The 26,519-nt window shown below is 34.3% G+C and overlaps 1 long non-coding RNA gene across 2 annotated transcripts in view; it reads left to right on the forward strand.

The window, feature by feature from the left end:
- LOC116231063 (uncharacterized) overlaps positions 1-26,519 on the forward strand; it is a 91,877-nt gene that overhangs the window by 57,893 nt on the left and 7,465 nt on the right. For both annotated transcript variants that reach the window (XR_004167349.2, XR_016466424.1), the window contains exons 3-5: positions 7,579-7,680; positions 8,327-8,422; positions 23,252-23,319. This is a non-coding gene — a long non-coding RNA (uncharacterized LOC116231063). The remainder of the gene's footprint in view (positions 1-7,578; positions 7,681-8,326; positions 8,423-23,251; positions 23,320-26,519) is intronic.

A 26,519-nucleotide genomic window follows, 5' to 3' on the forward strand; every position in this document is an offset into this window, starting at 1 on the left:
TAGCACAGGTATAGTTGGATTTGAAAGGAATTTATATCTTTCCCATTCCATAATTTGGTTGTGGTACTTGTCACTGTAAAGGAAGATGAAGAACATATTAAGAAGTAAAGGGTACAAGAAACCAACCCTTAATTTGTTTCTTCTCTACTTTTCAATTTGTAGATCTGTAATATTTCAGTATAAAATGAGTAGGCAAAATGATGGAAAGTCATTTATTTAAAAAATCATTGTCTGTTGAAATTTTAGGTTTCATAAATATTTTCAAAATTGTAGATGATAATATAAAATAATCAGACTAGAATTTTTTTTAAAAAAAATTTTAGAAGGCTTTACCTAATCTCACCTACATGGTATGTTTCCTTAGATTTTTCTGTTTATGAAAAAAAAAGTCACTGGTCTGATCTGAATTGTTTTATCTTTGCTTTTTTTGTTTTTAACTTTGACTGAAATGATCTTTTCTACCTCCCTTGATTCAACATGAACTTTTAATTTCAGTATGAGCTTATCTTCTGAGCTAAGGATTTAATTACCTACACCTCCCCTTTACAAATAAAGTTGTCTTTCTCATCTTAATTTGATCAAAGATCAGCTTGTAAGCATGTGGAATGAAATCGTTCAACCACACACATTCATCATCTTCTAAAAAAGCAAGCTTTTTTTTCAAGGTATATTATATTTTGTGTCAGGATTTCAAAAAGAAGACATTGAGTAGATGAATAAATGAGTGTTCTACTGTATAAGCAAAATTAAAACAAACATTAGGCTTTTCTCTAATATTATATCCTGTGAAAACAAATCTGTATTTATATAAGCCAAATGATACTAATCCATCGTAACTGAAGTAATTTAGGGTGTTATGTAGAGACTGTACCTTTAGTTGAATTAATTCTTTGAAAAATAAGTATTAAAAAGGACAGAAATGAATACTCAAAACACTATTTGCAAAAATTCAACATTAGTATTATGTTTGCTCATTCGGATAACTATAGCAAAACCAAGGATATTGACTTGAAATCTTTAAGCAGATTTTTTACAGAGAAGATTTTACTTAAAAGCTATTTCAGTAGATACACTTTTTTTTCCCTGTCGATAGTGGAAAATTTTGCAAACATACTGTAGTATTAAATCCGGTACTAATTTGATGCTTAACAAGGCAGGTTAGGAATTACTGGTGAGATGAATACACTAGCTTTCATAATACTTTTCAGACAGTAGCAAATCTATATTGTTTTTAAACTTCAATTTCATCAAGTGGATTTCTAATGTTTGTTGTATCTGCAGTTTGAATGGTGACTTGTAACACTTGGTACAAATAGCAAATTGAAGAGTTTAAAACAAACAAACAAACAAAACATGCTCTAATAGGAGCACCTCAGTGTGTCTGCAACCTTTTATTTTTTTTGCAATGCCACCTTTTAGCTTAAAAATAAAAATATGGTTCCCAAGTTTTATAAGTAATAAAAGAGTTTCGTGAGTATTTTTTCCAAAATGATGTATATAACTTGGAATCGTAATATGCCTCCAGCTTTAACATGCCTAAGTTTACTCAAAACTTTCTTTACCGTACATTTGCATCTGTTGTCCTTATCCTAGTTGTGTTTGGAGTGTACCAGTTGAAAATATTTAGATCTACATTATGTGGAATTCTACTAACCTCTCAAAAAGCTCTTATATATACAGCAGAGATCTTTCCTTAACAGAATGTGTTGCTTTGAAAAGGTGGGATCTGGAGTCCCAAATAAGCAAGAAAATGTATTGTTCATTTAAGAAGCCAAAACAAATAGTTGTATGGCTTTAAGTAATTTCATAAGTCTTAAACATATTTTTTTTCTGCTGAGTAATAATGAGTTGTGTTTTAGATTTATACATAGCTGCTTTGTAGAACTGTCCACAATATTTGTTCCAATCCAGAATTGTAGAGAATGACAATGGTGATCAAGCTTCTGTATCTCTAAATGGATTTTTGTTTGCCCTTGAATCCACTTTTCAAAATAGCTCTACAGAATGTTTGGTGCATTTGGTCTAGAATTAAAAATACTATGTTACTTTGTTCATTTTTGCCCTTAGCTTAAATGGCTGTTTTTGAAAGGCAATACAGTGGATTATGCAAGCTATCTGTATGTGTCATGACTCTACTCATTATGTATTAAAAAAAAAAAACTACAGTGTATATTAGATAAAACAAAAATATTTGAATCAGGCATTAGATATTATAGTACTGCTGTATGTCTTCTCAAGAATGTTTTCCATAGAAGCTGCATGGCTTGCATTTCTCTTCCACTAAAGTTTCTTTAGCCTAATTTAGCAAGATAGTTGAGCAACTTATCAACTGTGAGAAGGTCGATGAGTCTGGTAGATGGTTAAGTACCATCCTGAATCAGAGCATTTTTTCTGATTGTGTGATATGTGCTGCCACATTAGTAACTGAAGATGTATTGCCAGAAAAGCAAACAGTGTCATCCTATCTGGACCACATATTTTCTGTATTGAGAGGAGAACTGTAATTTCTTGTACTGAGAATGACTCTTTGTAGTGAAAACCTGGACACTGAAAAGGTTTTGGCCTAGCTGCTAATTGGGCAAGATGCTACGAATAGACTCGTTCTGCTTTAGTTGCACAACCTTAATGACAGTGTGGTATACATGAAATGCTTATGCAAGGAAAGACTATTAACTATAAAGTATAAAAAACAAATTCAGAAGAAAATAAAAGCTTATCATTTGCCGTCTTGCAATGGTGTACTGTTTTCTTAAATACACAACAGTGTATTTAACAGAATTGTCACAAATTTGTTGATCTTCACAATGCCCCATTCTTTTTATGATTATCACTAAAAGTTTACTGTTGGTGGTTTAATTTTAATGATCATGGCATTTTATCTGCTTATAGAGAAACAAGTACATTTATTTACTCTGATGCATTAGTTAATTCTACATATACATAGAACTGAGTTCTGGAAATTGTGGAAATAAAACTTGAAAATAGACATTAAGGTTACATAAGAAAAAAATTTATAATTGATTTTTTACAGCAGCAGGAAAAGCAACAACAGTTTTTAACCATTAGTTATTGGTGCTTAGCTTTAAGTATGCCTTGGCTTTCATAATGTGAAGCGATAAGACCTTGCTTACATCAGTAGCTTTTTTCTAATGTTAATTTAGTGAAAAAAGAGTTTATGGGAGGAAGTAGTAGAACAGATACAAGTAGAGCATTTTACATTCTGGAAAAACATAGATGTTAAAGGCTAAGTCTGAAAAGTGCTTAGATTAGTTCTAACATAGGAACTGTGTAGAAAAGAATCAGATCCGTTGATTGTCGTATCTTCTTCCAGAACTTTTAAAGCTGAATAAAGTTTGAATATCCCATCACGTATAACCTCATTTCATATAACAAATGTATTAAAATGCATGTAGAAGTTTTTCAACAGACAAGGAATGAGTCCTTAAGGAGGCTGTATTTGTGTTATGTTGTTGTTGTTGTTGTTTGATTATTTGTTTCTTTAATTGTGGATTGATTTTTTTGTTGTTGTTTTGAGTTTGTTCTTTTTTTCTTTTTAATTGACTTTCATTCTGTTTATTTGTGTATACACAAATACATACCTTAATTTTGATAGGTTCCTGGTATTACGGATAGTGTAAAACTAGGATTAAATCGCCTGTACAAGACAATAAAAAAAAAAAAAGGAGAATATCTTATAATTTGAGAAAGAATAGGTTCTATAAGGAAAAATTAACCTTAGCTGTAATAGCAAATTTCCATGTTGAACATGATTAGAAACTAGGATTTTCAGTCTTCAACTGAAGTATGCATGTTTATAGCATGCATGTAAAGAACTAAAACCTTAGTGCTTCATAACATTTTTGCATGAAACAGAATCCATTTTGGTTAAAAAATTACCATAATAAAATACAAGAATTCAAAAAATTTAATAAAGTTAATACATAAAAAATAATTTAGTCAAAACAAGAAATAGGGAAGTATGAGACAGATTTTACCCTGAAGCTGCTTTCTGGCTGTACACCTCTACTGTTCAGCTGTTTGTCCTAGAAAGAGAAGTGTGTGATTCTACTTACAATTTTTTTCTTTACATTACTTTTTAACTAGTTGTTTTGGTACTATGGCTAGGTATTTTAGAAAAAGCGCTTTTTAAAGTTTTGTAACTGAAAAATATGGAAATTCCAAGGGTAACTATCAAATTCAGTGTAACTCAGGATATTGCATGAAATGTTAGTGTCTTTAGGATTATGGTATTTCCTTGACAATATGGTCCTTTCCTTTGAAAATAAACCTTGCACCAAAATTTAATAGAAAAAACAACAAAACTTTAGGTAGAACTCAACACTGTTCCTAGTAGTTCCAGACATATTGTGCCTAAATACTGTTTCAGGATAAAAACACACAATTCAAATTCCACTTGACAGCATCCATGATAGAGGAATAGAACTCCCTTATTTTTCTTGCTGATACTTTCACATGGCCAGGTATTGTGCGTTCACTGGAGAAACCCGTTTATGTACTGCTTTTACCCTTCCAGTGTAAGGAGAGAGAAAAGCTAGGAAAGAGGAGCTTTCTCTTTCCTTGGGCAGTATGTTGTATGCTGCAAATGTGTTTGGTATGAGGTGTTAATTAAAGATCCAACAGAACTGATGAAAAGTATTTTCTCCTCTTCCCTATCCAAGAGAATAATTTCCCCCTGTCTTTAGTGAGTCTGTGTCTGCATTGCCCTCTGGCAGTCACTTAAATCCTTAGCTGACTGAAATGTCCTCATTTGCTTTACTTTTCTCAGTCTACAGATAATATTCTTATTTTTCTGAAATTTTAATACCACACCAAGAAATGTTTTGCTGAAGGAAAAGGAACACAAAACATTATTTCACTTGGGTAATGGGAACTGAACAGATCGTTTTCTTCATGAATTCTGCATGTTTTTTCCATAAAATCATGGTTTTAATTTATTTACAAGGGTGTTATCCCTGTAGAAATAGCTGATAACAGATACAGAGGTGTTCAAATCTTCAATTTTGTGCAGTTAATTGATGAGAAATAATTGTAGTTAAGGCAATTAATAATAGAAATAATTGTAATTAAGATTTCTTAGAAGTCTTTTTAAGAGTTGCACGGTTTCTTAGTGTTTGTATTGCTGTGTACCTATCCTTGCTTCCATGTATAATGTGTTGTGACATATTGAATGCTATATATTTCTCATGTTTTTTCTTTAGGAATTTGACTGAACAGTAACTGTAGCACTTGTGCATGTGAAATCAAATTTATAAAATTAAAATGTGATTAGGATGTAATCTCTTTCACATAAACTCTGGGTAATGTTAGTGTGACGTAAGTTTTACTTCTTTCTAAGTTATGAGTTGCGTTGCTGAAGAGTATTAAGAAATCTTTGATCTTTGCAGTTGGATCTTTGGGGACAACAAACAGCAGGGGATTAAAGAAAAGAGTGTACAGCAAGAATTTCTTAGGAAAATCTATAACAAAAGGATTAAGCAACTGTCCCTAATGAGAAAGAAGCAGCTGAATGTATCTTTTTGACTGAAAGACAGAAAAAAAATTAAAGTAGTTTTAGTCACTGGGACTTGCAGGGTCAGCTGAGTACTGGAGTTTAAAATAAAACGTAATGTTACTGGAAATGCTATTGCATAGATTCTATTCTTTGTCCCATTACTGTTTGCTTAATAAATTGCAAGGGAATTTGGATATGATAATCTCTGTCTCAAGATAAATGCAGTGTAGACAACTAAACTTTCTGATTTCCTGAAGTATCTGAGCTTTTCTCTAAGTCTGTTTACAATCCTCTGTTGCCTGCAAAAAGATTTCTTAAAAATCTCAGAGAGACAACATAGTAAAAAAAAACAAAAACAAAAACAAAAAAAAAAAAACCAACCAACCAAACAACAACATCAACAACAAAACCCAACAACAGTATACTGGAAAATAGTAAAACCTCCTAAATGGCAAGAATGACTACGAATAGGCAGCGAGGCTGGCAGGAACTAGCGCATCAAAGAATTTACACTAGTTTACAATGTTTGCTGTTTTGATGTGTTAATACAGCATGAAACTGAGTCATGTTTCAGCTGACAAAGCATATGGCTGCACTGTCAGATGGAAACATCATCAAGGGACTTAGTGAGGCATTATTCAGTGATCTTCAGATAATCTCTTAAATTAAAAAAATTATTTAGACTATGTTGATAAGTACTTTGTATTTTAAAGAGTATCCTGATTATTTACTACCAACTAACATTAACTTTGAAGTCATTTGAGGCATAGCATAGGTAATTATATTATTGGGCCATGAAAATGCAACACACTAAACATTTATCCAAATATATTTTTTCTTGATCCATCTTTATGCATTGCTCCTGTAGCTAGAGTGACTCTTCTGCTTGCTTTTAATACCTACCACATTCTAAATTTACTATTGCCAATGAATGCAGGTCATAGTCTGAATTAATTTTGTAACTGTGTCTTTTTCTTAAAGACGGTGTTGTTACTGTGCAGGGAAAGTTACTGTGCCAATCCTTCAAGTTTCTGAATTAATTAATTCTTAGTCCGAGTTCATATGCTTATTATCAGTTACTAACAATGATTAAACATTGGTGGTAAATGCAATTGTGAAGCAAGCTCTAAGAATCTGATTCCATCTGCTTTCCCAATTTAATTAAGAAATAATTTTTTCCGTGTAATCTGTGTGTATCAAAAAAATTGAGTTTTTAAGTTTAAAAAAAAAAAAGACTTTTATGCAATATACAGAAGAAAAATTGTTAGAATTTTTTGGCAGCTAAATCTATTACAAGCAGTATACAGTGTTAAATGTGTCACAGTGCTCATTTAGCCATCATTGTCTTTCCAACTTTGTGTTACTACTGTCTGCTTGGGCTGTGACTATTTCTGTGTTAAATCATACTTGAGTATTACTGAAATCCTCAGGGAGGCGTTCCCTGGCTAGGATGTTCTGTGAGCATCTATACTGCAGGTCGACGGAATGTCTCTAGACCACAGAAGGTGGTAAGCATTAATTTCATTATATGCTGTAAAAGATGTCCTTGAACCCCTATTCCACAGATCCTTGCTCTTGTTGAGATGCTTGTGTGAACTCCAATTTATGATAGAATTTTACTTTCTCCAGGCAGGAGACAAGGCACAAATAATTCAGGCTGGATATTAGGAAATACTACTTCTCTGAAAGGGTGGTCAGGCACTGGAATGGGCTGCCCAGGGAGGTGGTGGAGTCCCCTTCCCTGGAGGTGTTCAAGGAACGTTTGGATGTTGTGTTGAGGGATATGGTTTAGGAGAACCATTGGTGATAGGTGGATGGTTGGACTGGATGATCTGGAAGGTCTTTTCCAACCTTAGTGATTCTGTGATTCTGTAATTATCTTAGCAATTACTAGAGAAACTTTGCTGTCTGAACCTGCTCTGAAAGAAGTCCGCTTTTATACAGTCTTGAACAAAAGCAAGGCCTACATGATGGTAGATATAGGGCAGTGACTTTTTAGTCAGCTAAGTCATATGAAAGTCAAATTACTTGTCAAGAAGGTAACACTTTTTTTGTGTTCTTTACAGAAACTGCCATCTGTTAGGCCATGAAGCACGAGAAATATCAGAAGAAAATTCCAAAGTAGCCATGCTCTGAGAGTATTTTGTCCTGAATTGAGTAATGCTCAAGTAAGAAAATATCCTTTCATCTCAGTCTGTCCTAAATTAAGAAATAACCCTGCTTCCCCCAGATAATTTTGAGCAGGCCTGAATAGAAATAATACAAGGTAGCTCATGTTTTAAGGGAAGATCCTTAGATGAAGCAGTACACAAAAAACTGCAAAGACTGAGATGTCTGATGTCCATTCTTGCCTCAAGCTCTCAGGTTTGTGAGCTGTCTTGAGAGCAAGACCTGGCCTTGTTCTTGTACTGCAGCTGTACTTGTCCATCCTGGCTGTCCTTGATGTTCAAGAGTAGGTGCGAGGCAAGTGCTAACTCCACTGACAGAGTCCTCTTCAGTCTCTTCTTGGAAAGCCCCTATGGATGTTCTGTGAAGTGTAAGGGGCCCCTATTCCACTGTCATGCTGTGCTATACGTTAGGGAGTGATGTCACAAGGCCGATAGTGCAGGGAAAATTGAGCTGTAGAGGAATAGCCTTTGGAATCCCTGCTGTTGAAACAGACGAGATATTCTGCCTTCATTGATTCACATCCAGTAAATGTTGTGAGTCCAAGATTTTAATGATAAATAGATTTGTATTTTCTGTGTGGTATGGTGAATTATTGAGAAGTTGAATTGATTTTGTTGTTTCTCTCTTCCTCTGAATTTTACCCAGATGTTATCTGAATGTTGGAAGAAACCATTTAAAAGAAAAATCTTTACAAGCAATTATGCATGCTGAAGCAATCTACATAGCATACAGAAGATTATGGTAATGTAGTTTATATTTGATTTTCACAACCCCCTGAAATACAAGGGTTAATTGTCTGTGCAACTGTGGCATGTGGGTTAATTTGAACAGATTAGATTACCATGATTAGCAATGCCTGGGGAACAGTATAAAATGATTCACTGTCTAAACTGGTTTGCTGCTGCTAGAATGAAAACAACCTATGCAGAAAAATCAAATGTTCATCACTGAGGAAAGAGAATTAATGTAAGATTTGGGGGTTATCTTTTATATGCCTAATTTATCCCAACTAAAACAATTTCTAGATTTGTAACGAACTCAGAAATTGTAGCTGAAACCTTGAAGCACTGCAGAGAGATGGACTATCTGGAATAGTATGCTTTTAAATTACATATATGAGAAGTTGAAGATGCATTTTTTTTGTTTGTTTTCTTTTTGAAATTTTGAAATAACTTAATTTCTCACCAGGTTCTATTTTTATTTCAAGTAAATCTATTGATAATTTGTCTGTAGCATGTAAGTGTTTGTTACTTATGGGTGTATATTTATATATACCTTTACATTTGCCAGTGATAATTTTTTTTTTCCTGCAGTGATCCATACATCCATACCACTGAAGTCTGGTGAAAACTTTTTTAACAAGACTGAAAGATTAACAAAATACAGATAATATTCTTAACAAATATTTTCTGATATTTTTTTTCCATAGCTGTGATTATGACAATCTGTTCAAATTCAGTTTTAAATATGTAAAGTAGCTTTATAGGGGGAAAGAGAAATTTTCCTCGTATGTCTGAATTGGTCAGCTAATTCACCCACCACTCTTTCCTTTCCATCTTTCCAGATCATTACTGCCAGTGAGCTGGCATATGATGATTGTGAATTTCTGCCACCTGGATCATGAGCACATGATAGTATTTGGATTTTAGAATAATTGATTATTATTCAGGTTGTTATATACCATAACCAAGCACAGCTAGTTTTCTCAGATACTGAATACTTCTTTCTATGGAGTTGAATCCACATGATGAGCAGTCACTAGTGCTATTTCCCAGGGGTCAATATTGGGGCCAACCCTTGTTTGATATCTTTACTGGTGATCTGAATGAGGGAGGGAATTGAGTTCAGCCTCAGTAAGTCTACAGACGATGCTAAGTTGGAAGAAAGGGTTGATCTGCCTAAGGGTAGGAAGGCCTTACAGACAGGTCTGGATAGCTGGATCAATGGGCTGAGGCCAATTGTTTGAGCTTTAACAAGTCCAAGTGCCGAGTCCTGTGCTTTGGTCACAGCAACAAAGCTGTTTTTCACCTACAGCCAAATCATAGCTTCATATCAGGTGTTATGAAGAATGTAATCTTTATCCCAGCTGAAACCAGTACATGAGGTTTGTAAGGTTGAGTGAATTATTTATAGAAAATTAGCTCAAATTTGTTTGGGCAGTGTATATGGCACTTCTTAGACTGTTTCTGATATGAGTCGAAAAATATGTTCTTCACCAGGTTCTGGCTTTAGTTACTGCCAGCAGTTTGTAATGGGTTGAAGCAACTAGCAGACTCCCCCCAAAAAAATAACGTGATCTATAAAATGAATGCTTTATTGTCTGTCCCATTTGTCTGAAACTTTGGAGGTATTGTATTCATATGAATGCTGCTTCAATATGTGTTTGTTTTATCTTCATACTAAGGCAACCTGCAAGGTTGTAATTTATCCAAGTAATCTCAGGGTCTTTGAAAATACCCTTGTTTTTTTCCTATTACTTTGCATGGTTCGTTGAGTTTCTTAAACATTTGCAAAATTACTGGATGGTAAAATATTATTCTACCAAAATCCTACGTTAATAATTGATTTTCTTTAGCACTGTATATGTTAGAACCTTATGACTTATGGGATCTTAGAAAGTTCAAACATGAAGTAACACTTTAAAGCTTTTTTTTTTTTTGGTCAGTCCGACTATGCTAAAGTAATGAAAGATGTTAAGAGAAGCCCCTTTCCATAGGATATTTCTTACTATAATATTTTCAGTTGTTTTTGGTTCATTGTTGACAAAATTCTGAGTTCTATGACATGCTCAAAACAATTAAATATTTATGCTCATGCTGCATTTTTAAAACAGTTTCTTTTTACAGAAATCAGGTTTGCTTTCATTTTATGGCGTCTTTTGCAGGTTATAAGATACATTGTTTCTCAACAGGGGAAAAATACCTCTTTGTGTTTGCAAAGGCTTTGTTCAGCTGAAAAAACGATAGATGGAGTATAGCATTCTATGTTCATCACTATTTCTCTTTTATAAGTTCTACTATTTGCAATAAATTTATTTTGTACTAGGCCTGGAACTGGAAACTATGTAATATATAACAAAATCCCAGATTTTTTTTTCCCCTGTTACTCTAACAGCAACAAGAGTATGACTATTATGGTTTGAAATATAAACGAAGTACAATTTTGGATTTTCAGCAGGTACTCAACTGGAACTTCTGCAAGTGAAATACCATGAGTGAAACACATACCTGCTGACTCTACTGCAGACTGCTGCTGCTTTTATTATATGTGTGGTTTTTTGTTTTGTTTTGTGAGTGATTTCTACTGACTTTATGGAAAAATAATTACTTTTTCTTTGCCTTGTAATTTTTGAGGTCCAGCCAGGCATATGGAAAATTGGCCATAGTGTATGGGTAGTGTAGGGGAACTGTTAGATCATGGCTTGAACTGGTGATTGAGCACCTGGTGAAGCAGTGTGACTGGCCCAGGGAGCACAGGCAAATTGTTTGCACCTGTGCTCCCCAGGTGACTACAAGGGGTGGAGCCACACTGGGCTCATATAAGGGCTGGCCACTGAAGGGAGAGCACCTCTTGGACCTGGAGTGGCTTCCTGAGAAGGAGTGCTGCGTAGTCAGATATCTTTCACTGGTTAGGTGAGTTCAGATTTTTTTTTTTTTTTTCAGTTTCTGACTACTGGCCTCCCTGTGAATATTTTGCCTGGTCTGCCACGAATCTGTCAGAAGCAGTTTTGCTTCTTCATGAGCAGAATTTTTAGATTCATTATACAGGCATACAGGTGTACCCAGGATACATAAGGTATTACGTTTGTTCTATGTCTGCAGTGCGCAGGTGATCTACTGGAAGTAACAAGCTGAAATAAAGAAGTCCAGTTAGAGACTCAAATGTTAAAATAGGTGGTGATTAGAATATGCCACATACAAAGTGATTGGCAGTGGTTTTGAATGGCTGCAGTATATATACATTTTCTTTATCTATGCTAATATATATTTTTTCTCCTTATTATTATGCTTTGTTTCCAAGGATGAGGAAGTGCCCTGTTACAAATTTCTGCATTTAGCATTCAGAGTTGCATGTTTTGGACCAAAATCAAAGATTTAAAGATATTATCTTCTATTCCCTTAGGCAAACCATTCCCTTTTTCATCTTAGTTCATCCCCATATTGACACAGAATGGCCAGGGTTGGAAAGGACCTCAAGGATCATGGATCTCCAACCCTCCCTGCCACATGCAGGACCACCAACCTCCCCATTTAATGCTAGACCAGGCTGCCCAGGGCCCCATCCAATCTGGCCTTGAACACCTCCAGGGATGAGATGTTCACATCCTCTCTGGGCAGCCTGTTCCAGCACCTCACCACTCTCTCTGTAAAGAACTTCCCCCTGACATCCAACCTAAATCTTCCCTCCCTCAACTTAAAATCATTTCCCCTCATCCTGCTGTTATCTACCCTTTCAAAGAGTTGATTCCCCTCCTGTTTGTAGGCTCCCTTTAGGTACCGAAAGGCTGCAATGAGGTCACCCCACAGCCTTCTTTTCCCCAGGCTGAACAAGCCTAGCTCCCTCAGCCTGTCTTCATAAGGGAGGTGCTCCAGTCCCCTGGTCATCTTTGTGGCCCTCCTCTGGACCCTCTCCAACAGCTCTTTGTTTGTCTTGTACTGGGAGCTCCAGACCTGGACGCAATACTCCAGATGGGGCCTCACAAGAGCAGAATAGAGGGGGACAATCACCTCCTTGTCCCTGCTGGCCACCCCTCTTCTGATGGAGCCCAGGATACCATTTGCTTTATGAGCTGCAGGAGCACACTGCTGGCTCTTGTTAAGCTTTTCATCCATCAAGACCCCCAGGTCCTTTTCTGTAGGGCTGCTTTCAAGACTGCTCCTTCCAGTCTGTATAGATGCTTGGGATTCCTCCAGCCCAGGTGCAAAATGTTGCAATTTGCTGTTTTGAACCTCATTAGGTTCACCTGGGCCCACCTTTCAAGCCTGTTTGAGGTCCCTCTGAATGGCATCCCTTCCTTCCACTATGTCAACCACACCACTCAGCTTGGTATCATCAGCAAACTTGCTGAGGGTGCACTCAATTTTGTCATTGATAAAGATGTTAAAGAGCACTGGTCCCAAGACAGACCCCTGGGGGATGCTGCTTGTTACCAGCCTCCACCTGGACATAGAACCATTGATGACCACCCTCTGTGGCCTTTCAACCAATTTCTTGTCCATCCCCATCATGGGATCATCAGTTTAAAAAAAACAAAATAAATTAAAAAAAAAAAACAACAATACTGAACTTCTGCAGACTTGGGTAGGAAACTTTTCTCCTGTGAACTTTTCACCCAGCAGGAAATGGTAGCATTCCAAAATGCTTACTTTTTTGGCTTCCATCACAGCTTCAATATTAATAATAACTTCTGCTTGAAAGGAGAATGTCAGGATATGAGTTTTTCACATTGCCTAGAATATATATACTATATATGTATTTAAACAGGCACACACTAATTACTCTATATATTATTGCTGTGTTACTGAAAGTTGTTATAGATCTCTGAATACTGAAAAGTAGAGACTCCTTCCTTTGTGGCCTGGCAGGTAAATAAGTGTCTGCTTATTGCTCTTAGCAGGAATTATGTATTGTTTAGTCACAGTTGCTGGTTGCAGAAGTGGTTAGGTCATGGGTATTTATGAATTCAAATACAAAAAACCCAAACTTCTAAGAACAGATTAGTTCTCAGTTAGGAGAGTGTATGTTTTTTATTTTTATTTTTTTTAAATTTACATCCATATTCTCACAGGAGCTACAGAGAAAGCAGAAAATGTGGATTGATTGAGTAGAGCATTGTTTAAAATTTTATGGATTGTTACCTGCATTTCAAGTACATGATTTAAACAAGCTCTGTAATGTCAACAAGAAGTCATAGAATGAGGCTGAATTTATGTAATGTATTCATGCCTGTCTCTATCATGCGGTTGTCGAAGTTTCCATAGTTTATGAAGGTATTTGTCCTATAGCTTTTGCTTTCTCTTAGAATTAAAACAAAACAAGCCAAAGAATAAAAATATATTTGCTTATAACTTTTAATTTGCTGTCAAATAAGATAAAGAAATTAAATGCTCACATGCCTTGATCTTCCATAACAGCAGATTTACAATGCAGTCGTGTAACTAGAAATGAGTAATATCTTGTAGCACTATAGTGTCTTTAAAGAAAAAAAAAAAGTGTTCAGCTAAGTAGCAGATTAAACATCTTCTGTATTGTGGTTATTGTAAATTATTGTAATGCTATGAAATCTCATTCTCTTTTTATTTGTGTATGTACTTTTTTTATACTAGCAAGGTGGTTTTTCTTTTGATTAACTGTGTCAGAATGCTTGTGCAAGCTCAAGATTTTAAGCCGTTACATTTGTATTTCAGTATCCTTACTTTCATATAGTATTTTGATAAATAATGCATTCTATGTGACCATATATCTGAGGAAAGCATTCTCCTTAAATTTTCTCAAGTATGTCAGTGTGCCTCCTGATTCACAAAATTCAGTCATTTGGGACATATTTCAATTCGTTAATGTTAATTAATAACAAGATTCTTTACTAAATGAGGAAATTGTAACTACCTTACTATAAATGAATTGCAAACGTTTACATAACTATTAAAATGTCTTGTTAGAGAAGTTGTTATATAATTGCTTATTTCATTCACTTTATTAAAAGTAACATTTGGTTTCTTGAGTATTAGAGTCTATAGTGAGAAGCTCATAAAGATAGGAACTTTTAAGCAGTTCAGTCCTTTCTAGTTTTATACTTTGCCTCATTATTTACATCTATACACAACAAGTGCAAAACTACTATCCTGTCAGGAGGAGAAGATTTTCATATCCTTTTTTGCGAAGGCAGAAATCATAGTTGCAATAAAGATCAGAGAGGCAAATTAATCATCAGCAGAGTTCTGTTTATTAAGAGGTAGTACTGTCAGATTTGAGTACACACTGTAATCTCACATTGATTGTGACACATCAGTGGTTGTTTAAAAAATAAAAATAAGAAATTACAGAATTAAGATAAGTACTACTTAAGTTGCAGCAGGGATGAATTTGATGTGAATTTGAGTTTTCTGTTACTATTCAATGGATTTTTGTTCAGTCTCTACGACCATGTCAGGTGACTGGATCACTTACCTATGTTAAAATGTCAATGTAGTTGACATTGTCATTTTCTTAACACCTACCTAGTCAAATACTATTTTTTGCCTTGGTTCCTTTTCCCACTAAAATTACCTTGAACTGCGTAGTGATCCTGAACTAAAAGTAAGCAGTAATATAATTCCTTTGTAGTTCATGAAACCGCATCAACCTATCTTTTATTTTAAAACATGAACAGTTAAAACGGTTAACTGTAGCTTTACCTATGCCAGCTAAAGCAAACTCCTTGAGTGGTTGGAGTGGAAGCTCTAAAAGGCACTGAGATTGCAAAAATCCTGAATCATTTGTTTTTCTAGAGAACTTCTAATATGTTCTCCAGCTAAATTAATTATTGTATCACAGAGCTGCTCTTAAAATAAAAATACTTATGCAAATAAAGTAATTGTTCAGAACTTTGAGATTACAATAGCAAGTACTGTAATGATACATGTGATAAATACTTCAGGAAGAATACTGTCTCAACTTTCTTACATTAGTTTAAGATTTTAGCAAGTCTCAGTAAAGATGATAAAGTACTGATATATATAAATATAATGAGTTGGAGTAGGAATTAGCCTCATAATGCTGTTACTTTTAGACTCATTGTTACTAGCTAATTCATATAGTAATCAAAGTGTTTGTTCATATTTGAAAAACAAACAAAAATGCAGTTATTTATATATACTACTAAGAATTAAACAATTTCTGTAAGTTAATTCCTTAATTCATTAGGAAGCGACCTGTTTTACTAAGTACTATCTAAAAACTTAGTCATCATTTCACTTTTCCTAGATTGATTGATTTTTATTCTGATAATGAGTCAAGCAGCTGTAGTGGTATGATCAGCCATGCAAAATGTAATCAGTTTACTATTAGAGTCCCAATTAAAAATATTATTGTAGAATAGTGGAAAATATTAGATATTTGTAGGTAATAGAGGAGTGGATAAATAATTAAACTCTAAAGTGACCACAGTAAACTCTTCTGACAACTACCTCTTCAAAGACTAGTTTACATGCAAAGATGTTAACAGGAAATCACTACAGAAACAGAAGTTCAAACTGACTGAAATGAGAAGTAGGGGAAATAGCAAATTCTCTGAACAAAAGGAAGAGAAAAATGTGAAAAGAGTTTGGCAGTGCTCTGAATTCATATTTCAGAAATATTCTTCATTCTTTAAAAACAGAAAACAGGTTAGGATTTTATTTTTGTAGGCATATTTCTTGTTATATAGTAATGTTTAAACAGATAATATTTTACATATATTAATATTGTTTTCATAAAAATGTCTATAGTTTTTAAGCGAATGCCCCTACTTACTGAATTTTCTAACTGTACTCCAGCAAATAATCCTAGGCTGAGAGTTCAAATTAGAAATTTTTTCCCAGTTTGGGGTGACGTTCCTCTTATCTTCCGTTTCACAGATATGCTTTATTAGAGAAAGTTATCAGATTTTCTCATACAACTGCTCTTTAAATGGTGGGTAGCTAAGGAATGGAGAAGACTGGAAAAAAGTAAATCTTATGTGTACAGTGAAGTTCCCCAATATTTTTCAGATTTTTTTTTTTTTAATGTGAGTGAGGAAAGTGTTTAAAACGCGGAACTTACAGAAACTAAAATGCTTTTGGTCATCCTGAAATAGTGAAAAAGACTTGGAACATAAATACTCTGAAATGACAGGGCCACTTCAGATTGTGGGTGTCCTACATCCCATGTGGATTTCCTTGTAGTAGCACAATCTAACTCATGCTTACTTGCAGTGTCATGATGATGTAAAATGCCTGTGGCACAAGTTTTATGTCTTAGGAACAAGAGTCAGGTTCATGGAAATTTTCTTGTCAACTGAAAGGTTTAGCATTTTGTAAGCAATATTGTCAGTGACTTCTGTTTTAAAATTGTCAATTCTTTAACTAGTGATTTTCTTCACCTATAGAAGCAAATTTGACTCTGTAGCTTGTCAGAAAATATGAATATTTTTAAAAGTTTCATCTTCAATGCTATTTAATTTATGTTCAACAATGTTGAAGCACTATAAGAAGAATTTACACGCTGCTTTTTATCTGATCTCATATTTTTGAAAGCATATGCACAAACACCAAATTACTTTAGGCCATCTTCTGGCCCAAATGGACAAATAGATTTGGAGGGGGGAGATAAAAATAGAGCAACAAACACAGCAGCTCATACTAAGTGTAGTTGATGCTGACAAACTTGCAAAGCTGAGAATAGGAATATCTACTACTGTGTAAACAGCCACGAAAGTGTGTTGCTGTTGATATTAAACAGCAGAGGAGAAGGGTTGTTAAAATTGTCAAAGTCAGGCAGAAAAACTGAAAACTACTTATAGTAGCCTAGCAAGAGCTCTACCAATTGCTTGTGGCTCATTATTTCAAAACTGGCCATGCTAATTTATGCATAGTCACCAAAGGCATAGTGCTTTTCAGAAAGGTTGATGTACACTGCTGTTTGGGTACTAATGTCTAAGTGATTATCTGAGTTCAAATGCCAGTGTTGCAGCACCTTTTAAATCAGATTCTCTGCAAAGATAATTGTTTTATTTCTTTGTGGATGGTGAGATTTCTTTTTTCAAAAATGCCAAATAACTAATAATAAATAGTTAGTGCTTACAGTCTCGTGTGTGTTCTACTAAGAGCATTCTTAGAATGCCTTTGTGTGATTGATACCTTAACTTCTTAAGATGCAAGATATTTAGTACTATAAGAAAACAAAACAAGACAATAAAAAAAAGTTACCTCTGCTTCTTGTGAGTATAAGTCTGTCTTTTTCTTATAATTTGATATGAAGCAGTGGACAGATAAAAGATGCAGAGTCCCATCAGATAAGGCTTCAGGAGCATGAGGAAATTGTTTAATATAAAAGAAGTGAAGATGATGATTCTTATGAAGACAATTAGAAATTTTGGAGATGCACTGATGGAGAGACTTGGAGGGAAATTTTCTTCAAACTCTTAGTAGAAAGATTTTGGGGGGCTGACCAGAGAAGAAAAGAGAAGTCAGCTGTGAATGTTCATCTGTGGTTTTTTCATGAACATGATTGATAAAGGGATAAATACTTGATCCATAAGTGTGTTGATTGTGATAATGTACCTTCCTGTGCCTTTGATAAACATCAAAAAAAGAAGGGCCCTTTTTCTTGCTGGATTTGAAAGAAAATAGTGATAAATAATAATAATGTTAGAAGTGATTAGTAACATGGGAATGATGTTTTAAAAGATGTTTTAAAAAAACAGCCCTGAAGTAGTTGCAATGAGATGCTGAAGTACCCTATGTTCAACATCTCAAAGATAGCTTGTAGTAAATCCATGCTTGTTTGCAAATAATGCTTCAGCAGTGATCCAGAACTCAGTCCCATATAATTACACATTCTGATCCAGAAGTAGGTATCAGAATTAATTCACTTCACTGTTCGCATCTGTAGTTTAGGATCTCTGGGGCAAAGGAAAATATTTGTGGAATCAAATTTTTATTTTAAGAATTAAAGCATTTTCATTCTTTGACAGAAATACTTCTACTGATCTCAGTAGATTAAATTTTACAGTAAATCTCCAATTTATGCAGAAAATCAGATTAGTTTCTCACCTTTGTCTTTTCTGAAAATGATTTGAAATACCTCAAGAACTGTTAAAATCATGCCGGATTATTTAAAAATCTGGGGAAGCTGGTCTACTGGATGTGTCAGATGGCATGGAATTTCACTTCTTGTTGATTTTATTTAATTGAATTATAAATTGTTAAATTATAGTTAAATCAACACCAAGCTGTTAATAATTATAACTCCATTCTACAGTATAAATTCATTTCAAATAATTGAGGAATTGTAATGACCTTGTTACTTACTCACTAAAGCTATAATTTCACTTTTGCATTCATAGGGTTGGGGCATTGTCTGCTAGAGCAGTCCTCATTATACCTTTATGAAAAATTATTCCTGCCTGTTTTCACAGACTTCTAGATTCTTCTGTTCTTCCTGCTTGCACAAGGAATGGGTCATATTGGAGCATAAAGATAACCTGTAGCAAATATGCTAGTTCAAGTGCTTCCTAGTAGGTGATATTTTATAATATTTGTGATGTAGTTGCCTGAATGATCCATATGGATGGGTAATATCATCTAGAGATTTTATTCAGATATTAACATAATATCTTGTCATCAGATTCAAACTACGTTTCCAGATTAATTCAGACTTTTAACTCCCATGTCTCTCATCAAATAATAACTTTTCCTTTCCCATTTTATGTAACTACTTTAGTGTTCAGTAAACTAGAGAAGGGCAAATAGTAATTAGACTGTCTAGGAGTTAAAAGACTTGAGTTCATTCCTATTCTAACCTTCATGTTAAAAGAGAGTTTTAAAAAGTTTACTTCCTGTAAGTTCTGTCAAAGGATTCACTCTCCTCCAATATGTTTTTACGTACTGTTCTTCTTCATAAATTTTCCTTAGTGTCTTTTTTTAGATTGAAAGCAATTTGCTGTGATAGCCTTTTCTGTTGTAAGACAGTAAGAATCTATCACTAGAAAATCATATATGTATTTTGTTTTGAAGGCAGTGGGAAATAGCATTAATATTATTTATGTTGCAGTTGAGACTCCGTTGGAAAATTCATGTCTTCTAGAAAGGATTGGAGAATTGAAAAGTAGAAGTGTGTTGTAGAGTATCTAACTCCTGCTAGTCGAAACGTCCTGCTAGAACTGGGTGACTGAGAATCACTTCAGTTTGATAGCAGAGAGACTCAAATGCTATTAAATCCCAACCTAGGTGAAAGCCTTGTAATCTGACCTTCCTATTAGCTCTAATTCAAATAGAACATTTTATTAGCTGTTCTCTTTCTCTATTCAAATAACATTTTAAAGTACAGAACTCTGCATTCTTTATTATGGGTAAATGCCTTTCACCAAGATAATTCAAATTGTCTGCTTAGGTAAATCTAGAAATGACTGTTCTTTGTGATCTGGAATAATGTATGTCGTACAAGAACCTGAAAGCACACTGGAAGGAAGGTATAAGGGCCACTTCATCTTAATTGATTAACAGCTCTTATGTGATTCAAAGGACAGTGGTGTAATTTGAGTACGAATGGGATAAACTTGTCTTTATGATCACATTTAGTCAAGAAACTTGTGAATCAGTTGCACGTTAAATATATGGGATGTTTAATGAGCTTTTGTCATCAGACTAAATGTCTTCTTTTTTTTTGTTCTATGAAGCACTTTATGTGATGCAACTTTAAAATGTCTTGTCTGTACCACTTCAGTACAACCTGCAGTTTTTTTTCCACCAAATGGTGGTGTAACTCAGCACATTTTAATGCTTTGACATTTTTTTTTGTATTATCAAAGGCTGTCCAGTGAAGTGCCAGTGGTTTACAGGCTGGTTTGGCCATCATAAAACTATAACATGCAATAATAAGGAAATGTTGTGATGCTAGTGTTAATTCTGAATAATTTTAAACATCGACAATAATTAAAATTACTATTAAAATCCTAAGTTCCTAACTTCTCAAATTGATGCTTCTAAGGACACAAATATTCTAGTTTCAGAGAAATTTGGGTATTATTTTTCTCATCTAGTTTTGTATATAAAAAAAAATAAGAAGAATCACACTGTGTGTGTGCAAGACAACTTATACAGTGGGAAATCTCTCGTGAGTGATATTTACTTATTTAGAAATCAACGTTTTCAAGCAGTATTAGTGAAAGCAGTAGCAGTTCATAACAGTTCATGATCTTAAAGGATAGGTATCACATTTCTTTACGAATTTGTTTTTGCCTAGCTTATATTGGAGTGATTAGCTTTTTTCAATGTTTCAGCCTGATTTTGGCTTAACACTGAATTGTTTTAGCAGTGACATAACTTAGAATATTCAGCAACTGCAGGAAGAGTTCACCAGAGAAAGCTAGAACAAGTTTTCAAGGGATTTGTTCTTAGTGCTCACTGCAATATGAGTTATGTAATTAAATCCCTTAGTAATATTGGGAGATCTTGAATTCTGAGGAGTTGGGCATTAGACTTTTGAGCTGGTTCTATTATTCTTGGTACAGACTAGAATGACTTGTGGAAATACTCTGCATATATCATAAGACATCTGAAATAAGCAAGTCCTAAAAGATTTAAGAATGTTGAATGTAATTCTGAAATTGTTTTGGTCTATTCCCTGTAGATTTGAATGTTTTTGAGACTAATTACATTATGTACTGGGGTTTAGAAGAAATTTGGAAAGGATGTAAGGACTTTGTAGAGAAAATGATTGCCTATCAGTAAAATGATCATATCGTGTGATATGTTTTGAAAGATAGACCAGAATTCCTTTCGTACAATCAAGATGTTAATCGCTGGCAAACTTTGGTTTTAAGTAATAGGTTGTCCGTCAACAATATTGTACCAGAAGATGGAGCTGAAGAGCCTGTAATCAACATCTGTGCTGCACAACAAAACTAAGTTTAATATTGTTCACCTGAGTTTTGTAGTCTCCAATTATGAGATCAAAAAAGAAATTGCTGTGATTGCAGCAACTTCAGCATTTTATAGTCCTGTAACCTTAAAAACAGTTAAAACAAGATGAAACCAAGATAAAAACAGATACAAATTCAAACTAAGCAGTTAATGAGCATGTTTCAATGGAATACATCCATACAATAATATTTAGATAATGTTTTTGTTAGAAATATGCACAGAATTATTTAAAAACTTGGTCAAAGAACTTCCATAGGTTAAACTGAATGGAGTTGTATGCGTTTAATATTGTTCATACCAAAATATTTGCAGAACCGTGACATTATTTAGGTTGCAGACTCTCATCCCTTACTTTTCACAAAACTTTTACACAGGATGACTCCGTATAGCGAGAATATGCTATGGAATTTTAAAGAAAGAGGGCTAACTCCAATTGGTATCAAAAGATTATGAACATGTCTATGGCTGATGGCTCTTGTAATTAGTATTTTCTGGCATTCTATTTTATAGCTTTGTTACAGAGCTATAGTCATGAAATGTACACATTCTGTTTTTGGAGTTTCTAAACAAAATGAAAATATGTAAATCTTATTAACAAAGATGACAGCATTTTAAAACTGAATCATAGTCATCTACAAGCATAGGAACTTCCCCTCTCGCTCCATCTAATGCAGCAGTAATTAAGGATTAACTAACCCTAACACAGAAAAGTTAAAATGTCCTTTTAAAATCATTTCCTTTTCTCACTGTAGCAACATGCCAATAAATAGATATGTAAAGAACAATATTTGGCACATTAGGTTGACTAGAACTGATTGAAGTCTTCCAAAAATTTCTCTGATTTTCTATTTTCAGTACAAAAAATGTTTGAAAAGCACTTAGAATATTGAAAGTACTTTTTGATATTTAATTTAAAAAAGCAGTATATTCTGTCATTCTACTTATTCAGTGGAAACAAGCTCAGGAAAGAAAGAACTTTTACCTTGTCTGTGAACTTGTACATTTTACATTAGGTAATTTTGCTCTCAGCTGTGATGGAAATCTTGCTGCATCATTCTTCTCCTTCCAGCCTGCTGTGTGCTCCACCCACAATGCCAGTCTACCAAAATTATTAGGCCAGAGCTTTAATGGACAATTATCTAATGAGTTCCTCTAACAAGTAACACTTTGACTTACATTCCTTCTGCCAATAAAATTTAACTGTGCAGGATAACAGTTCAAGTGTTCTTTTGTTCAACAAAAGCTAAGATCATAAATATTCCTCTGCTTTCCAAGCTGATAGTATAAAAATGCTTGTATTTTCTTTGTTAGTAGATTAGAAATGCAAATGGAGAGAGGTTCACCTGTCTCAGTCTCTATAACCAGTAACAAATATATAGTAAATGATTACTTATTTGCCCAGAAAGTTTGTGCGTGCCCTCTGCCCCAAAGCTTTCAAGGCCAGGCTGGACGGGGCTTTGAGCAACCTGGTCTAGTGGGATGTGTCCATGCCTTTAACAGGGAAGTTGGAACTAGGTGATTTTAAAGGAAAAAAACCAAATATTGTTTTTGAGATTACTGCTGGAATAATAGATAGCTATTTAAAAATTTTGCCATGCTTAACCTTTTTTTTTTTTTCATGTAGAACTTCTTTGTGCTTTGTAATTATTGTAGACTTTGCCTCCAATAAAATAGCAATGGTTCCAGTGTCACTATTTGACCTTGGTTTTTGAGTCTGACATAGCAACATGTGGGTCTGAGTGGATGATGTGCTATTGTAGATTTTTGAGAGGATAACTGCTTTGAATTCAGTAGAACTATCACAATTTGGAAGTGAGGTAATGCAGTGATGAATCAGTATAAAAATAAGATAATAAAGGGTAGAATCAGTCTTACTTCTACTGCCCATAATCCTTAAATACCTGTGACAATAAAAGTAACTTCCTTGCAGAATTCTTTCATAAATGGATGCACCTGAGGAAGAGTCTGAAGAAGGAAGAACGCTCAGAAGACAGAATTGTAAGTACTATGATTAATGTTCAGCAAGAGTGAAAGAGAGAAGTCTTTTCATAGGCATTTATGTCTTAATATATTTCTGGAAATATTTTATAAATCAGCTATTACACAGGACGTCCTCTATGTTATAAAGAAGCGTACTGAAGAAGTGCTGAAGAAAAGCATTTGTTGGTCATACTCAGAATCTACTCACATTCTGAATCCCAACATTTTTTTAGTGACTTTGCTAAAAGACTTAAATGACAGAGTTTTTATAACACTGTCTGTTTCACTCAGTTATTCCATTAGATTCTTAAATGTTTCAAGCGTTTTTTGAAATTAAGCATCTACCACCTCTCTGGAAAGCCTGTTCTGGAGTTGGTCCACCCCCACAGTAAATAATTTTTTCTTAAAGTCCAGTCTGAATGTCCCCTTGTGCAGCTTAGTGTCATTCCTTCTCATTCTATTGTTATTTTTTCACTGCTTGAAAAAGCTTAGTTATATATCATACAAATCAAGATTATTACAGATAGCATATTTCTCTTGAGGTATTTTTGAAAACTAAAGCTTGACCATATGGTCTTTTTATGCATGGAGTTCTCAGGTAAATCTGAAGACAGCTTGTAGAGGTAGTAGGCCTACTGTAAATTTACACAATAGGTCTATAACTTACATCTGGTTCTTTCTGACTGCCTTTATTCTGACTGCATAAAGTTCTCCACCTTTTTGGTTGTAATAAAGATTAGTAATGAGCAAAAGATTGTTGCAGGGGTTGCAGAAGCCATCTTAAAGCCATATCTCATTATTTTGTATGTAGAAAATGATTTACTTACATTTTAGCACGAAATTGCTTTCCATTATTTAATGGTATTGCTATTACATTAATTCAATTGAAAATCAGTAGTCTCAGTCATATTTCTCATGGGCCTGATTTCAGGGTCTTGTGTACAATCTGAATCTTAACCACATGACTAAGCGACTGCTGTAGTGAAACTGTCTATGCCAGCTTCCTTTGTGGAAGAAAGTCGTTGCATTATCGAATGTATTTAGGATCACTTAAAGGGATGTCTCTCAGAGCACTAATACCATTAGTAGGATTGGGGTCCACAGAAAATACAATTAAAATAATCTTTTATGAAAAACTAAGAAAGGGAAGAATCAGGTCAATAATTTTCCAGTTTAGAATTTTAGTTGGTTGAATTAATGTTTATTGTATAGTGTCATATTCCTAAGGATGTTACTCTAAAGTAAGAACACAGTTAGCTTGTGACCTCATTATAACTGGCTTTTACGTTTGCTGTTTTGCACTTTTGTAGTTGAGATAAAATTGAAGGAGGGGAAAGCTGATCTCAAAGGTGAATAGATAATAAATCTTGCAGGGAATTAATAATCTGCTGAAGCTCACGTTGCTTTATCTTATGTCCTTTTTGTCAAATTGTTATATTCTCCCAGACACTTTCTAATTAGCCTCTTTCAATCTCCTTCTATCAGTTCTATTGGTTTCATTTCCCTGTACTACACTTAGCACTCGCATTTGAAAGCCTGTATTTTTATGCTTAATGCTTCTGCTGCATAATTAATTTGTCTTAAAAGAGACTGTGTATGCATAAACCAGATTAACATTCTTTCAGTCTCTTAAAGTCTGAATTTATTTTGGAATATTGTTAAGAAAAATTTTCTCGCTCTATTTCTGTCCTCGAATGTAACTCCCTTGGCCATATTGAATCTTTTTTACACAGAGAAGAGCAAATAATTCAGTTACTGCTGCTAATTCTCCCAGAGCGTCTTTACTGATGCTGTACTGTTCTATGTAACCTGACTGTATTTTTGAAGTATAAAGATTATAAATAACACTTCTGTAAAAAGGAAAAAAATGAAAAAGAAAAAAAACAAAACAAAACCAATACAGACTAAGCTAAATATACCTAAGCCAAATATCCTCTCCTTTTCGTAGACTCTCCTCTAGCTCAGCTTCATTCTGTTTTTCCCCTTCTCTGCACAAAATAGAAGAAACACATACGTTTTGATGCAATGCCCACTGAAGCAGTAGAATTTTCTCTGATTTCAGAGACCCAACTACCCCTTGTAAATCACATGATGCTTTAATTGTATGGAATCATAGTTTTAAAAGTAGCAGGGTAGCTTTTTCTTCTCTACCATAAAGAGTGTGGCAGTAAGTTTTTGTTTAGTTCTGAATTTTTGGTTGTATGGAAGTTACAGCTTCACATATTTCTTTTGATATCCTATCCTGCTGTTACATTTCACTTTGTAGTCTTCATTTTAACTCTTTCTTTTCAATAATGACTTTAGGTAGTAGTGTTTTCTTAGTTTAGAGTCGGTGACTCTGTTGCTTAGTCAAGGCTATAATTATATGATGAATGAGAAGTGATTAAATAATTTAAAAATTATTCAACAACTCTTGTTTAAATGTGCTTTGCACTACAGGATTTAGAATATTTTGATGCTTACATAGGCCTAACCTATAAAACAAGGAAAAGGCCTAATTGCTCTGTGCATGGATTATTTATAACTAAGTGGTTTATGAAGGAATAAGAGTCCATAAAAAGAATGCCACTGAGTATTAAAAGCAATCTGTTTGTCTCTTTTTAACAGGGATAAGAATATTAGCTCATAGATTTCAGAAATACATCCTTATGTATGTGACGATTGCATTCTAATTTTAAAATTAGAGTTAAGATTAAAAGCAAGTGTCAATTAAGAAACCTTATGTATCAGAGTGGAGGCCTTGCTGGAATTTTGTCTGTCTTATTTGTTCAAAAACTTGGAATGTATATGCTATTCAAAAGGGGGGCTTTCTCATATTTTTCACTTACTTTGATGCTCTTTTGGTGAAAGTAGGTAGGTTCTAAAGGTCTCAGCCTTGTGAAAACAGATTCGAGACCACTTGCTGCCTAGATTAGACAGTCATTTCTTTCAGGGGAATGGAAAGTTTATTTTACTGTTTCTGCTGTTTTAAATATTGGAGCCAATCTCCTTTCTCAAATCTGTAGTATTAACATTTAAATGCTTATCCTAGTTATTTCTTTATCATAGTTAGGAAAGTAAGAATTCAAGACATGAAGTGGCAATGCGTTCTGTTAAAAAATCTCACAGAGATACCTTTTCTAATTTAAAGGTCCAGCTATTGGAAGATAATATGTGGCTGTCTCTGACAGGCCCTGAATAGAGAGGAGAAACTTGTGAAATACTAACTTCCAAGGAGA

This window comes from Phasianus colchicus, chromosome 4 (assembly GCF_987193195.1).
Source record: "Phasianus colchicus chromosome 4, bPhaCol1.hap1.1, whole genome shotgun sequence".
In the NCBI taxonomy this organism is placed as follows: domain Eukaryota; kingdom Metazoa; phylum Chordata; class Aves; order Galliformes; family Phasianidae; genus Phasianus; species Phasianus colchicus.